Source organism: Felis catus, chromosome B2 (assembly GCF_018350175.1).
Source record: "Felis catus isolate Fca126 chromosome B2, F.catus_Fca126_mat1.0, whole genome shotgun sequence".
Classification (NCBI taxonomy): domain Eukaryota; kingdom Metazoa; phylum Chordata; class Mammalia; order Carnivora; family Felidae; genus Felis; species Felis catus.
Genome location: NC_058372.1, coordinates 143,242,482 through 143,259,214, shown reverse-complemented (window position 1 = coordinate 143,259,214; position 16,733 = coordinate 143,242,482). Strand labels below are relative to the sequence as shown.

Here is a 16,733-nt window from a genome sequence, read left to right as displayed (position 1 = left end):
TCTGCTCTTAAAATTCCCTGTGCTGCACCTGTTCATCCCTCTCCCCATCTCGTCTACTTTCCAAACAATATTATGAGGTGGCATTTCATGGACCCTGTAACAGCTGAGTCTCGAGCCCTCCTCTCCTTCTCTATGGATAGAGTGACGGTTGTGTCCACCGTGAGTGTCACTGTGAGTCTTCAGGGGGTTAGTACACACAAACGCCTGCAAGAAAAAGCCATGATTTGAGTCTCTGTGGGATCGGACACAGACTCTGAATTATCAGACTTGTCTGTCTATGTGTCCAGAATAAGACTGTCCCCCTTCAGACTATGATTGGTTTTACCTCTTAGTGCAGGGGAGGAGCAGTCATGGCCCCAGAAGAAGCAGAAGATTCAGGATTAGTCCGTTAGTAATGGCTAGACGGAGCAGAAAGAGGGCTTCAGGACAGGCTGGCCCCAGCGGTCCCTCGTTTCCTCTCAGGACCCCACGAGGCTCAGCAGCTCAGATGGAGTGTGGCCGACCGTGAAAGGCAACCCGCCTGCGGTGGGGTGGCGGCCTCGGCGCCTGGTCCTGGTGGGGGTGGGGGTGGGGATGGGTGAGCAGGGAGGGGTGGGTCTGGGCTGGGCTGAGCGGGTGAATCTTGGGACTCCAGGGTCCCCATGCTGTGTGCCTGGGAGAGTGTGTCATTCAAGATGAAGTCTGGCCCAGCCTGGCCCGGGGCAGCATGTATGGCTGGTGCCTTTCTCCCAGCGAGAGTCCTCAACCTCAGAAGCTTCCTGGGGCCCTCTTCCCACCCGAAAGAAGCCTCGCCACTCACTGCAACTCTGGCCCCGTGGCTCTACCTCCTTGGCCGTCGCCTCCAGACCACGCCTGTCCTGTGCCATTCGTGGGCCCGCAGCTGGGTGAAGCCCCGTGCCCCCCCCCCCCCCACCTTTCTCGTCTTCTCAGAAGCCTCATTCTGTGTGAGGTGGTGCAGGCAGGAGTCAGGGGAGGGCTCGAGAGTTCCGTGAGGGCAGGTGTGGTGCGTCTATTCACATTCTGCAGACTTTATACGCCACAGCTCAGAGGCCTTTCCCCGGGGCGATATGGGAGCTTCTAAAAGTCACTCGAGGGGCTTCTGAAACCGGCGTGTGCCTTCTTCGCTGCCCCAAGCCCCCAGCGGGAGATTACGATGAAGTAGGTCAGGCAGCGGGTAGGATGTTCGAGCATCTGTGTTATGAACATGCTCCCCCGTGCCACGGTGGTGCACCCAGGCTGGGGCTCCCTGTTGTGGCGTCTCAGTACAGCTGTGCTGTTGCCCGAGAGGAGGGGTGTGAGGGTCCTCATGCTGCAGGGCAAGGTGTCCTGGAGGGGCCCGCGAGGGAGGAGAGTGCCCTTGTCACGTGAAGTCTTTTCCCCATTCCAGAAACTTTGCCTCGCCTTTCCGATCCTGCCACGCTTGCTCAGGAGGCCTGGCTCACAGTGTTTGGGGATGAGGTCATGGTCAAGGAGAGAGCTGTGGGCATGGGGCTTGGGATGCCTGGCCAGACTCGGGAGGGTGGAGCAGGAGCTCACGTTGGCTTAGTTATTCCAAGAGAGTCTGCTTTCCTAAAGGAAAAAGAACCACGCAAAGGAGTCTGGCGCCCTCCCGAAGGTCTTTAGCGGGCTTACTCTGACTGGGAGCACTGGCTCCCTGCCTTCTGCTCCAGCCTGGGGCCAAGAAGGCCCCCAAAGAGACGGTCTGAGGCTGGGCAGGCAGCCTCATAAATGCACACTCAGCAGCTGCCTCGCTGGCACTTCCCGGGGCAGATCCTGAGCCTGGGTCAGCAGATCCGGACCTCTACACCTGCGCGTGCTCCGATGTCCCGCCCGCCTGGGCCGTGGCAGGGCCCAGGAGGCGCCCTCCCTGACAGGGTGGAAGCACCTCGAGTCTTTGTTTATTTGCTCCATTCTCTCCTTCCCAGAGTCCCGGCCTGGCTCGTGGTTCGGGGAGCTCATGCCCAGGTCTCGACACGGCGGGAAGTTTCATCAGCTTGCTGTCAAGTTTTGGCCCGGAACCCCTTTGTCCAGGAAATCATCTGGGCTAGGAGGTTCTTCAACAGGAACGGGGACCTGAGCTCCTCGAGGCCTGTCTTTGGCCCAGCCCTCCCCGACATGTGCCCGGCGTTGGCGTGCCTGATGCTCACAGCTGGGCTCTCGGCGGTTTCTGGTCAAGGGCCGGGTCACGAGCCGTTACCAATGCCTGTGAGGCAGAGGGTCCTTTTGGAGCCTTAGCTGTCTCCACTCAGGAGTCAATGTTTGGATAGGTCTGGAGCCCAGCAAGGAGAGCTTACTGGGGGACCAGGAAAAGTCCTCAGCAGAGACTCATCCTAAGAGAGGAGGGAGTGACTTGGTGACAGCAGCTCCTCCAGAGGGACGGACTGTACCGGCCACAGCCTGGCGTGCTACTCGCGGTGCCCTGTGGTCTGGCCAGGGGTCTAGGCCTGAGGATGTGCCCATCGTGGGCATGGAAGCCTGGGTAGGGCCATCGGGCCAGAAGCCAGGTAACATGGCACCGTGGGGACACTAGTGGCAATAAGCAGTGCCTCGGGCTGGCATCAGGTGCTTCTTTCGGTGGGGACAAGAGCGAAGAAAACACAACAGTGCGTGTGGCACCTTATCTGGAGACTCTACCTCTCTGGGAGGCCATGAGCGACCCTTCCTTCAACTGCCCCACCCAGCGGCCGGAAAGCATGGCACACAGATGGCGGTGGACCTGCGAGGGGCCTCCCTGGGCTGTTCCAGGAGTTCAGAGCCCCCCGTCCCTCGCTGCACTGCACGGGCTCCTACATCCCTCCCGACCTACTAAAGGAGTCCGGCCCATTTTGAGCGGGCCCAGCACCGTGCACTGTGTCTTTGGGAAGAACGTGCCTGTGTGCTGTGATTTGAAGAACACGAGGAAATTTGGCTGAAAACCTTTCCCACGTTGGGGTGACAGTGTCGGGAATTCTGCCCATAGACCTGCCTTGTCTTCACAGCTTGCTCGTCTCAAAGAAGTGGATGCTCCTGGATCATAGGTGTCCATAAATTGTTCATTACTTTTTTACACGTTAACGTCTTATCTCCTCCAAGATGGTTTGAACTCCCCTACTTCTGTGCGTCGTTGGTACAATGACCTTCACTTTGTAGGTGATCATTACATTTTTTGTTCATTATGTAAAAAGCTACCTTGTGTTCAGTGGGCATAGAGGGTTAATTAGCATTATTTGAGCTGATACTTATCATATGCTAATGCACGATAGGCCACCAAATACTCCCTGAAGCACTGACTTCCAAGACCAGACATGCTGTGGTCAGCTGGAACTATATCTTGTCGGGGGTTGATCCCCCTGTATTTTCACCCCTCATGCCAGCCGTATTGCAGACATTTGAAACATTTTGTTGAATGACTATAACGCACATATGTAAGTAAATAAAATATGAAACCTCAAAGGTCCAGTAAGGCAAATATTTAGTGAGTGGCTGGGTTTTAACCACAGCCATAGGAAAGACAGAAAGCAAGCAAAGAATAAATGTGAAAAATAAGGAATAATCTTGCAAAGAGCCTTCAGCATGGAGGATGTGGTTTTTCCTTTCTTTAAAAAAAATTTTTTTTACATTAATTTATTTATTTTTGAGAGACAGAGAGTGAATAGGGGAAGGGCAGAGAGAGAGGCAAACACAGATCCGAAGCAGGCTCCAGGCTCTGAGCTGTCCGCACAGAGCCCGATGCGGGGCCCGAACCCATGAACCGTGAGATCGTGACCTGAGCCAAAGTCGGAAGCTTCACCGACTGAGCCACCCAGGTGCCCCTGGTTTTTCCTTTCTGAACCCAGGAGGGTCTATAACTCTTCCACCCACTTCGAGAGGGCTTAGCAAGCATCTTGCATTTCGTTGAGTGTGTTTGACTTGGAGACAATTCCACCTCAGTTAAGTCTTGTAGTTGATGAATTTGTGCAGTAGAAAGAACTGGGGCAAAAATAAGTTTATGAAGTGTCTGTAGTTGAGGCTAAGAGGTTTTTGTGCATTAAAGACTAAAATGTGAGAATTTGCAAGGAAGGAAGTCGAACTCTCTCTGGAGTTAGGATAGGTGCCTGAAGTTCCCATGGTCTAAAGGGAGCAGACCAGCATGGACATGAATGTGGCCTCGGGACAGAACAGAATCAGGAAGTGAAGCTGGTAAAAGATCTCAACCTCGAGCAAGATCAGGCCAGAGGGGACAGGATCCAAGCCACAGTGTGGACACATCTGTGTGCTTTGTGACATTTGGGGCATATACGCATATTTCATGTTTTTTTCATCCCTTGACATGTATCCGTCGAACATTAATGCGAGGCTAATACATGCCTTGTCTTCTGGTGAGCTCTCAGGACATTTGGTTTTTCTTTTACAAGATCACTGTCAATTCTCAACTTCTTTTGCTCTGTATTTGGAGCAGGCACAGAAGCTCCCTACCTGGAAAGATGATTTGTTCACCTCCCACTGACAGACGCTTGAAAAACATCCATGTTTGATCATGGGGCCAGGAGAAGACTTCAGGAGGGACAATGATGATGATGAAGTAAAGGAAGCCTGTGACACAGGCAACTGTTTTGTAACTTGCCTGAGGACGTGATGCTGTTTGCGGTGACTTATTTAAAAAGGAGCTAGAGAGCGGAGATTGGGTTTGTCCAGCTCACAAATTGAAAGCAAAGCCTCAGAATCTTTTGTTGTTGCTTTTGTTCTTGCTTTCTTTCTTGAAATGGTTTCCGATGTACAGAGAAGTCGCAAGAACAGTACAAAACTTCCATGGATGAGCCAGATTCCCCGACTTAACACTTCACTGTACGCGCTTTACTGCTTTCCCTTCCCCCGTCTCATCTCTGTATCTCTCTGTCTCTGTCTCTTTCTGCTCCTCTATCGATACACACACACAAGCCCATGGCCAGCAGCTCACTTTACTGAGGTTGTTTACTGACTGGAGGAGGTGATATGATGTGGGTCGGTGGACATGGAGGGAAAAGCTGATGGAAGTTACAGGAGGGAAGAATGTCCCTCGAAATGTACTGCTTTGCCTCTTTATTTACAAGTCTGTGTCCCTATTGAAGGAAATTACCTGACTTGTTGTTTGCCACGGACTGTCGGTTTTTCAGTTAAAGCTTGTTTGTTTTCGTTGGAATGGAAATACTGTGGCAGTTTGTGGGAGTGAAGGCCATTGGTTCTTTTGAATAGATCTAAAAGAGAAGAATGTAGGGATTTTGTTTCGGGTTTTACTTTAATAAACTCAATGCTGCGGGGTTTACATCCTTGGGGTTTTTATGAGAATGGAGTTTACAGTTACTCCACTGAGAAGGTTGCTGAGCACATGAGGAGGTGAGGAGTGGAGATGTTTGCAATGAAGCGTCATGTCTTATGACAGGCCAGTCCTGGTTATAAAGACATAAAAATAAAGACAAAGTTGAGACATGACAGTTTCTGAATACATTTTTGTACTGAGTGTAAAGCTTAATTACGTTTAGCCTGACACTTTAAGCCTCAACAAAGAGGACATGGGAAACATGATTATTATGATTTTAAACATGAAAAATCATCTTTCTAAGTGTATTTACTCTTCTGTGTGCTTTGGACATCCTCCCAGTTAATGTCAGCATGATGAATCACTCCTTTAACATTGTTTCTCAGAGTCTCTCTTGGTTTAATGCAATTGGACCTTTCTTTTCTAGAAAAAGAAATAAAGAGTCGTTTGAGTCCATATAGGAAAAGAATCACTTTTGATTTTTTTTAAGATGGAAACGATGAAACAGTGAGAATGGGCTCAAGGGCCATTTGTAGATGAACTGGTTTTAGGAGGCAGGAAGAACAAGGGAGAGCAGGGGAGAGCCAAGGGAAAGTGCTGAGGGACAAGTGGCACACAGAAGGAGTGGGGCCCGGGGAAGGAGTGCAAGTTGGGTGGAAGAAGCTGCAAGTTTCTTCTTCACTAGACTTTTGTCCAGTATTGGACCACAGTTGCCTCTAACCCTCAGGGGGCCACACCCTCATCGTATGCCAGACCAGCACTTTCACCCGATACTGTAGCGCATCGCAAGGGTGGAAAGATGAATAACATTGCTTGAAACGGCAAAAGAGATTCTGTTGGTGACAGGGGTGGGGTAATTCATACCAATCATCTCACTGAAAATAACCACCAGACAATTAAATGACATTTAAAACGTTCCTCAAAAGCATTAAAGAGCGAATGAGATAATGAGGAGTTAGTGGGTCAAGATTGAGAAGACGAAAATCCGAGAAGTGATGTTGCCCCTGCTTTTGACCAAGGGACAGATGAAAATCTGAAATATGGTTAAGAGAGTGAGCAGCACCTTTCCAGTCCTGTGAGATGATGGGGCATGAGTTCGGAGCCCCAAGCCCACAGGAAAAAAACCTGCCATTCTTTGGTCTCAGTCTCAGCAGCACTGTTCATCCTAGAGATGAGGGTCAAACAGAAGTAAAACAGCCCTCTCATGAACTATGGCCCAGTTCGGGGTCATCTGGGGGACCAAGAAATCTTAGGTCCTGAAATTGGAATAAAGGATAAGGAAATGATAGCACCTCAAGCCATGGCAGAGGCAAATAAAAATTAAATCTAAAAAGTAACAATTCTGGCTCCAAAATATTTCTACTAATAATTAAAAAAGTACAACGTCAAGCGTACAGTAAAAAAAAAAAAACACAACAAAACGAAAAACTAGGCACGGAAGGTACACAGTCGCCTGAGAAAGAACCGTGTGAAAGAACAGTGAAAACGAGAAATAACACGCACCCCTGTAAGAATATCAGATACGGGAGTGATCAGTGAGAGACTTTATAGCAACTGTATTTACTATTTTTAAGAAGAGAAAGGATAAGTTTGAAAAATTTGGCAGATTATCGGAACCCACAAAAAGTGCAAAGCAGATTTAAATGAAAACAAAATAAACTCTAGAACTTAAAAATCCAGTAACTTAGTTAAAACTCAACATGTAGATTTAATGACATATTAGATAGAGTTGAAGAGAAAATTAGTAAACTGTAAGGTTAGAGGAAAATACGCAAAATGAAGCACACAAAGGCAGAAGGTAATAAGAAGACATAATACAAAGAGAGGGTATAATTAGAAAGTCCAACACATGTCCAGTTGGAATTTTGGAAGGAGTAGCAGCAAGAGCCTCAAGAATAAAATAACTGCTCAAAATTATAATATTTATCAATAATAATTGATGAAAATAATTGCTGACAATTTTCCCAAGAGACATTAATATATATGTAAAAAATCCCAAGGAATCTTAGTCAGGATAAATATAAAGGATCTATCATGGTGTTGTTGTAGACAAATCCTTAAAACTGCCAGAGAGAAAAAGGTTACTTTTTTTTTTTTTTATGTAGGCTTCACAAGGAGCCCAGTGTGGGGCTTGAACTCATGACCCTGAGACCAAGACCTGAGCTGAGATCAAGAGTTGGACGCTTAACTGACTGAGCCACCCAGGGACCCCAAAAGATTATTTTAAAAGGTACAGTAAATACACTGATAATTGAGTTATCAGGAGCAACGATGGAAGTCAAAAAAGATAGTGGAATATCTTCAATGTACTGAAAAACCAAACACAAAGATCAAACTGCCAATGTAGACTGTCAGTAAAAATATCTTTCAAGTATGAAGATGAAATTAAGACATTCTCAGACAGAAACAGAAAGAGTTGTTACCAACAGATTGTCAATGAAGGAAACATTAAGGAGAGTTCTTTATTAGGCAAAAAGTAATCCTTGATGGAAGGTTAGAGATGCAAGAGAATAAATAAATAAATAAATATATGAGCAAATCCGAATGACATGGATTTTATAAAACAATAATAATATTTGTGGGATCCATATATATGTGTGTATGTTATTATCTATCTATCATCCATCTATCATCTATCTATCTATCTATCTATCTATCTATCTATCTATCTATCTATGTATCTATCTATCTATCTATCTATCTATCATCTATTTCTATGTAGGATATGAAAAGCTTTAAGTTTGGAAGGGATTAAAAGGATTCTAAGGGTTCTAAGGTCCTGATACTACCCTAGAGGAGGTAAAAGTACCAATTATCAAAACACTTTGTTTTGTCCAAAACTCATGTTGTCATTTCCAAGGTAACCATTAAAAGCATACTAAAAAGTATAAAACTTTTAAATAAAGAGACTGAGAAAATGGAATGATAAAAAATAGTCAATCCAAAAGAAGGCAAGAAAAGAGAGGAAAAGAGCATGGAGTGAGTGGGACAAATAGAAAGCATATTGTAAGATAGTAGATTTAAAGTCAAATATATTGTAATTATATTCAATAAAGGTAGACTAATTACTTCAGTTAAAAGACAAAGATTTTCTGGCTTGATTACAAATTGAAGTCAAATTATATTCTGTTTTCAAGGCACAAATTAAAGCATAAGAATAAACACAGTTTGAAAATAAAAGAGTGGAACCCATTAAACTCTGTAAATAGTGGCCAAAGGAAAGCTGGTAAATCTGTATTAATATCGGACAAACTTGAACTTAAAGCAAGTTAAAAAGAAAAAGATAAAAAAGGAAAGAAAAAGAATTACTGGAGATTAAGAGTTACTTCTTACTGATTAGGGATTCAACCCATCAAGAATGTAAAATAACTTAGCATTTATAAGCATCTAATTATATGGCCTTAAATATTTGAAAAAAAAGTGACCAGAAGAACTCGATGGAGGTTTGGGTAAATCCACAGTCATACTGGAATTTTGTAACAGATCTCTCTCAGAACTGATAGATCAAGCAGGCAAAAAATCTATAAGTCTAGGAGAAATTTAAAAAACACGGTTAAAAACCTGACACACCAAGAGAGGTGAGAGAATATACCTAGTTTCAAGTATATATTGAATTACAAAAACTCAGCCCATAGGAGGCCACAAAGCAAGAATCAACAACTTCAAAAGGTGAGAATTACAGAGGGTGTAATGTGACCACAGTTCAAAAGCAAAAAGGTCACTAGAAGATCACCATATGTTTAAAAATTAAGAAAAATATCTAATAATCCACAAGTCAAAAAGAACCTCAACCAAAATAGGTTTTTTAAAAAACATATTTTTCAAACACATGTGGAATGTAGTGAAAGCAATGCTTGAAGAGAAATGTTCACCTTAGAATGTTGTACTAGGAAAAGATAGAGCCTGAAAAGCATTCCAGGAACTAAGTGTTTGTCTCCAGAAATTAGAAAGAGAAAAACAAAACAAATGCAAAGAGAGGAGAAGAAAGAAAACAATAAAAACAAGGGCAGAAAATGCTGAAATAAAAGCCAGGCAGAAGAGCCAAAACCAAAATTGTGTTTTTTGAAAAGATGGGTAAAATTGATAAACCATGGGCAAGGCTGATCAATTCAAAATGGAGAGAAGTCACAAAGGGCCACTACTGGAGATGATGAGAAAGGTGGCATGGAGGCCAAGGTTTAAAGACTAAGAGGGAAGTGATGAAGGGGAAGGGGCATGCCAGGCAGTGAGGAGAGGCTGGACCAATGGCAGTCGCTGAGGCCACCGCTGCTTTTGGTGAGGAGCACCGGGAGAGAGGGTGGCCTTCCGGAAGGGCAGGATCAGGGGCAGGCCTGGCCAGGAGGGTCTTGACTGGGCAGGGTAAACTGGGAGCTATGGGGAGCCACTGGAGGATTTTAAGGCAGGGGAGAAGTGACACAACAGATTTTCCCTGTAGGGTGATGGCTGGCAGCAACCTGGGGCAAGATCAGGAGATAGGGTGGAGTGTGGGGGGGGGGGGTGGGAGTGCAAGGTGGGCGGGGAGTCCAGGCAGAAAAGATGAAGGCCTGGACTAATGGAGCAGGAGGGGGAGGGGCAGATGCAAGGGGTGGGGTGAGACTTGTGTTAATAGCTTCCAAGCCGAGGACAGAGGAAACACTATTTAAGGAGTGAAGGGCTAATCATGAATCTACAAGTGGGGTGGAGTGGAAGAGAAACAACTTCCAAAAAGAAGGGCATTGCACATCATGTGCACCCTATTGGCCATCAGGACACCACTGGTAGTGGTAGGAGACTTCAGAGAAGAGTCTAGTTTCTGTGGATCCTGAGTAAGTGGAGCCCGATGCCTGGAGCAGGGGAAGTGTGGCCGGGAGCTTGTCGAGCCATGATGGCAAGGAGAGAGCACAGTGCCTGAAGGCAGTGTGAGCTCACAGAGTTTTTAAAAGATGGGAGACGTGAGCTTTCCTTCTTTCACTCCGTGTAGTCTCCACCTGAAACATTGAAATCAATGACTCACATTCTATGACAAAGATTTTCCAGCTATCAATCCAGGCTTTCCATTTCCTCCCTCTTTTTACATATTAATGGGGAAATGTTTTTGAACCTACCCTCACAATTATTCTTTGTGTGTATGTCTGGTTACTTTATTTACCACATAAGAAGATGGGGAGACCAACGCTTTTAAGAATTTCAAAAGGCAGAGAGATCAATTTAAAGGATCACCAGAGGTGTTTCTGCCAAGGGAGTCTATGAAATGTTTAAGTCAGAAATGGCCAGTTTACATGTCAGACTGGTATTTCTCAATCCCATTTCCTCCCTGTAACATATTGTAATTGAAAGATACCCAAACAGATGTTTTCTGTTATATGGATTCAGTTCCAAAGTTTTCTTCATATGCTGCTCACAGACAAATAATCCCTAAGGACCAAGAGGAGCCAATAATCTTCATTTTTGTTATTGCATATGAAAATATTTCAGGTTGCGTAGTTAGATTAAATTTGTTTCTGAACAGCATTATTATTAAAAATGGATCCTCTCACCTTCCTGTGCACGTTTTAACAATTAATTCTTTTGCCTTGTGGTGAAAATTCTAATCATTCCTTTTGTGGTCGTCAAATTATTTATTCATTTGCTGTGGCACTGAGATTCTCTTTTCCTCAACCAAATTATATCCCACTGACCCATGGAGTTCCTCACAAGAGATGCTCAGATTGCCCAAGTGTGTGTTCAGGCGCACCTATTAACACAACAAGCCTTGTGTTTTCTTGTTGGACCGACGTTCCAAAAATGAAATATTTAGAATGGAAATAGTGGAAACATTGTTTTCACAAAGAGGGTTAGAAAAACCACTGTCTAACTGGACTCTATCAATATTGCTTTACATCTTAAATTGCTATATCTCAAAGTCATTCTAAGGTCAGAGCTTACCATGAACAATGGCTTGGAAAATAAGAATAGCCTTCTCTGGGGGTCCTGAACGCTGACTGCAAGGATGGGAAGGAGACAGCACTGGCCATGGGGGAGGTACTGAGCAGCTCATTTGCAGTATAAACTTCCTGGGGTCTGGACCCCAGAGTGTTATCCAATAATGTCCTTTGTTATCGCCATGGTTTTTCTGCTCATCAGTAAATGAGGGCAGGAGAGATGGAGAGATGGTTGTCAAGGTGCCTTCTAGGGTTAACATTGGTTACATTAACTGTAACTCAGGCGTCTGGTTGAGAAGTTGGAGTTCCTTGCTCCTAAATACAGAGATTTCCCGTACTTTTTGCTGCTGGTGGAAGATAGGGCCAGATTTTCTGGCTGAGTGGACAGGGCTCACATAACCACAAACACCATGACTGAATCTGGGAAGAAAAGGCCAGGTGTGGTGCCCAGAGGGCACCTGCAGGGTATTGAAATCCAGACTTCATTATTTGTCCATGCCTGTGTTCATTCCCTCAGCAAATAATTATGGAGTCCCTTCACAGTGGTGGGCATTGTACTAGGCACTAGGTAGACTATGGTGGACAATATAGACACCATCTCTAGCCACTTAAAGCTTCCACTGCTATTGGGAGGTGTTGAGTAGGCAGATGAGCTATGTCATTGAATGTTGTCATAAATTCCATGAAAGACAGGCATAAAATCCTATGGGACAGAATAGCAAAGGGACCATTGGTAATGGCGGGGGCCATTAGAGGTTAGAAGGGTGAGAAGTCAGTGAAGGCCTCTCTAGACAAATGCATTTGTCAGTTTGACAAGAGGAGAAAGAAGGGACAACAGCCCAGCAGGAGGGTAGCATATGTGAGGCTGAGAGGGGAGAAAGGCCATGATAGGATGTGAGAACCAAAGAAAGTTCATGTGATAGGTGAGGGAGGGAGGCTGGGGAAAGAGACAGCTGGTGGTGGTGGCTGGGGGCCCAAGAAAAAGCTCTTCTTTAAACCAAGGACAGTGGAATCTAGAGGGTGGTCTTAAGCAGGAGAGTGACATAATTCCACTTGTATTTAAAAAATATAATTCAGGCAGCTTGGAAAGAGGACCAGGACTTGTTAAGCATAGTGGGATGCGGGAAACAACATGAAACAGGGCAGGGTGGGGGGTGAAACTGCCCCGTCAGAGGGCTAAGGACCACCATCTACAGGGGCCTTGGCTCCCTGTCTCCACTGTATTCCTCCCTCCATAATGCCATTCTGCTCTTGAGAAGAGGGAGCACCTCATGGAATACAATGAAGACTTTGGGCAAATGATTTCTCCAAGAATTGTTTTTCTTCACTCCAACGGTGGGTGAAGGAATGAACTCACTGAGCAAATGCAAACAGAAAATGTAAATTGGCGCCTTCTCATGCCTCCAAATACCAAATTGCGTTGACTTCCTCATTTGTGCTCCAGCTGTGTGTGAGGTGAGTCCGGAACATAGCAGGGGCTGCAGGCCAAGGATGGTCCCACATGCAGAGAGGGACATGCTTGTCATCAGGGGGACCACGGGACACATGTACTTGAATGCAAACAAGACCCTGACCTCAGAGATTTGTGTCTGGTGCTCTCACACATGCCTGATAGTCTCCAGGACTGAGTGATGGGGATTTGGACATCAAAGCCTCTTGGTGAGTAGAAAGAAAGAGTATCTTTCCTGTCAACAGCATTCAACATTCCAATAGCAAGGTGCGGAATGCTGTGGGGTCAGGTTTCCCTGGATCACGTGTGTCTCAGAAGGGCCATGCACTGGCCAACCTGGGAGTCCATTTACCCTGCTTGTTTAAAAAGAAATGGGAAAACCATTTGATGAAAACCCAATTTTCCTTAGCGAAAGAAGAGAAGGAAAAAGCTGATCCAATATCCTTGATGTGGGGAGGAAAGATAGATTGCTCAAGCCTGTGATAGAGTGAGCCCTTTGTGAAGTGGAAATGAATCAGATCTTACTGGTCTAACAGGACGGGAAACACCTAGATATTCTTTGGCACCATTTAAAAAGCACGTCAACACGAAAATCCCCAGGTAGCAATATAGCTACAATATTCTGTCATGTGCACAGTCAATGTACATGTGGGATCAGCAAGGTGAAGAGTCTTCTTTCAGTTTTGTGTCCCAGAGCTGAAGCAAGTTATCGAAACGTTGAATACTGAGAACAGCTTAAAGGAATTCTTATCCTGTTTTTGTGCAAGCCCATGGAGAAACCCTTCCTTTCAGTCCTCCTGTGAGTGAACATGTGGTTTAGAGGATGCCAGGAGCAAAAGAACTATCTGAAAGAGCTTCCCACCCTGCAGGCTCCTGAGATTTGGCCTCCATTGCAGTAGGGGTGACTTCTTTTGTTGAGGATTGGAGCTCATCTTGGGGAGCCCATTTCTTCATTGGCTACCACCTCCTCCTTTTCTGAACTGCTTCCCCTCTGAACACCGTGAGTGTTTTCCACAGGTTCCCTCCCCTTCTCCACCCCCCCCCCCCCCATCATAAGTCCCTGGGCCAGCACCAAAGCCATTACCCTGGTGGAACACTTCCAATGGGGCACCCTTTCCTCTACTGCAGCAGAAACTCACCAGCATTGCACCCCTTCCTGCAGTGCTCACTCCATGCGAGTTGCCACTGGCTCAACAGAACTCTAAGCCAGGCTGCTGGGCACTGGAGCCAACAAGCATCTCATTGAGGTCAGCGAAGAACAAAACTCTACTTGTTTTCAGAGCTGTCTTGATTTTAAAATTTGCCCTTAAAAAGCAACCAGACAGAATTCATTCTTTTCAAAGCAGGCTCCTGTTCTGGAGGAGACATGCCAAATGGTCTTTGAGCAGACATGGGAACAGTGGAATGCAAAGCTGAGGCTGTTGTGTAGACCTATTATACCACTTTGGGTGAGTTGATGGGTTTGGCAGCAGGATCCTGGCCCAGTCCTTCCCAAGGACGGAGTCAAGGCTAGGATGAGGCTCTTCCTCTGTCTGTTTCTAGGCCACATCCTACCTCCAGCGTCCTGTGGTTCCTTGTCCATGTTCCATGAAAGTGGTACATGCTCTGGGCCAACACCAGAATAAAGGAGGTGTTTAAACAGGAAGTATTTGCTCATTCTCTTTTCCCCATATCTAAATCATATTCTTCTTTTGAGCCTCAGTGAACACTGCACCTCCTCCATGAGCTTTCCATGAACTCTGCTTCCTCTCCTCTGTCTTATTCAAGCCAGGAACTTTTTCATTCAGAAACTGTTCTCCATTGCTGGCTGTGCTAGAGTGTTCCAGGCCAACTTGGTCAAGCTGGGAGCTACGGTTCCTTGAACTCCCTTTCCTGGGTTAGATTTGGCCAAAGGAGATTTGCATGAGATATGGAAGGCAGGCGTGAAGCAATGGCCATTATTCTTAGAAGTTCACTGTGGTCCTTTCTGGCTTTCTATGTGAAGATCCACCATCATTCCTTAGGGCTCTGTGACAGAAACATGGCCGGCAAAGTGATAATTGAGTCCATTTGCTTTTTCTCTTTCTACCCAGCTGACCATCTTTCAGAGGCAGCCTTTTTTCAGATGAGAGACCAGGAAGGGAGACTCTGGGGAAACTATTATCTGATAGTGCCCAAGACTCTTGTTTCATGGATGGGTAGTCAGAAATGTTGACTACAGGGACACCTAGGTGGCTCAGGTCATGATCTCATGGTTTGCGGGTTTGAGCCCCACATTGAGTTCACTGCTGTCGGGGCAGGGACTGCCTCAGATCCTCTGTTCACTGTTCTCTCTGCTCCTTCCCTGCTTGTGCTCTCTCTCAAAAATAAATTAAACATTTATAAAAAAAAAAGACGAAGAAGAAATGTTGACTACATATGAGGAACAGTAAGTAAGCTCCTGGAATTTCTACTAGTCCTTGTGTTCATGGAATGTGCAAGTCTTTCTAAGACTTGCAAGACCAGACCTGGGGGTCTGATAGCCCAACGAATAAGGTATGTGCAGTATTCACTCTTTGCCTCCCTCCCTTATTCTTTTCTTTCTGTTGTAAGCATGTTTTGAAGCCTTACGATCTTCAAAGTTACATGCCGTGTACAAAAAATAGAGCAACCTGACGGTAATGTCAAAGATCCTGTGAAAGAGTTGTTTTTAAAGTACTGTAGGGACATAGAGGAGGGATGTAGGGATGAAAACCTTCCCTAGCAGAAGGCACGCAGAGTGGCCACGATCCGCTCTGGAAAGCTACAACTGTAGCATGCCCCACTACACAACTCCTGGGGAAAACCCTTCTCTGTGCCCCCCACTGACCGAAAGTGACTAACCTTGACTATTTCACTACTTACTTGGGTGCTTTTGAAAGCTCACCCCAATTCAGCTGCATTCTCACCCTAACACAGGCCAGTGCCATAAAATTCCTCTGTGACTTCACTTCTCAAGACATGGCTGAGACCCTATTCTTAGCACCCTCTCCCTTACTTGGCAAGAATAGGCATGAACCCCGTTTGCTTGTTTGAACGGGTTTTCATGGTTACCTTTGTGAGGACTACCACAATTTATTCTTTACAACAGCGTATTTTTCATTTTTAAAATATCTAAAATGTCTGGTCATTATTAATCATCTTCTGCTGCTCTTTCATTTTTGTGATTCTGTATTTTATTCCTTCAGACACTTGATATGGAATTTATCTATGTGTGATGATTTTAGTATCTAAAGTCCTTGGGTGTAAGCCTGAATATGCTGGTTTTGTTTCTGTTAACTCACATTCATGAGGACTTTTCCTTTGTGAATTTGATCTTTTGTTATGAGCCTGGATTGGTTTGATTTTCATGTCGGAGACTCCTGAGAGCCCACATTGGGGATGTTCCTCTAGTGACTTGCATTTGCTTCTTCCAGGATCCAGGGCAGTGTTGCGTCTTCAGGTTTTCAGACTTGCAGGGATTCCCAAGTTCATCTTTTCCCTAAGCAACAGGTGCACCGTTCAGGTTTTTAGTGTAGAGTTATGTTACCATTGGCTCTCATGTCGACCATTCCTAATATATTTGTTTGAAGCTCATGGCTCTCTGCTCTGATTTCAGCTCAAAGACTGAAAAAAAAATCTGTCCTTGGAGATTTCCCTTGCTTTCCAGAACCCAGCCATAAAAAAAAAAAAAAGCATAAATCCCATTTATCTGGGATCCAGCTCTGTAGAGGGAGGGGTCTGAGCACTGTTGGTAGAGCCCCGTCTCTCCAGGACTGTTTCCCTGGATAACCCAGCTTGATTGAGCCCACAGAGGAAGTTTACCTCCTTTGCTATATTTTTAGCATCAGCGCTGCTCTATAATTATACACTGATGATGCACAAATGGATACTGTAGATTAAGAAAAGACACTTTCAAAGCCTATTTTATTAAGCATTCTTGAAACTGTCTGTAAATGTCACAGAGTAAGACTTGAAGAGTTTTCAAACAGCTGAACACAGAAATAGTATGTATTGCCTGGTTCATTCTGTGCCTGCTTCCTTCTAGGGCAGTTTTTAGACTGTCTTGAGGCCAATATTCTTTTTAACCTCTAAAGTATTTTGTGTTGGAACTGATTATAGAAAGTCAACATTGAGAATTAGATTTCCAACT

General features: G+C 45.3%; 2 long non-coding RNA genes across 5 annotated transcripts in view; one reads left to right on the top strand and one right to left on the bottom strand.

The window, feature by feature from the left end:
* Positions 1-16,733, top strand: part of LOC102901343 — a 181,900-nt gene that overhangs the window by 124,722 nt on the left and 40,445 nt on the right. The window lies entirely within an intron of this gene.
* On the bottom strand, positions 5,215-11,743 carry LOC111560547. The gene is made up of 2 exons (XR_006598461.1): positions 11,159-11,743; positions 5,215-5,384 (listed from the first exon to the last, which is right to left on the bottom strand). It is a non-coding gene; the product is annotated as an uncharacterized LOC111560547 (long non-coding RNA).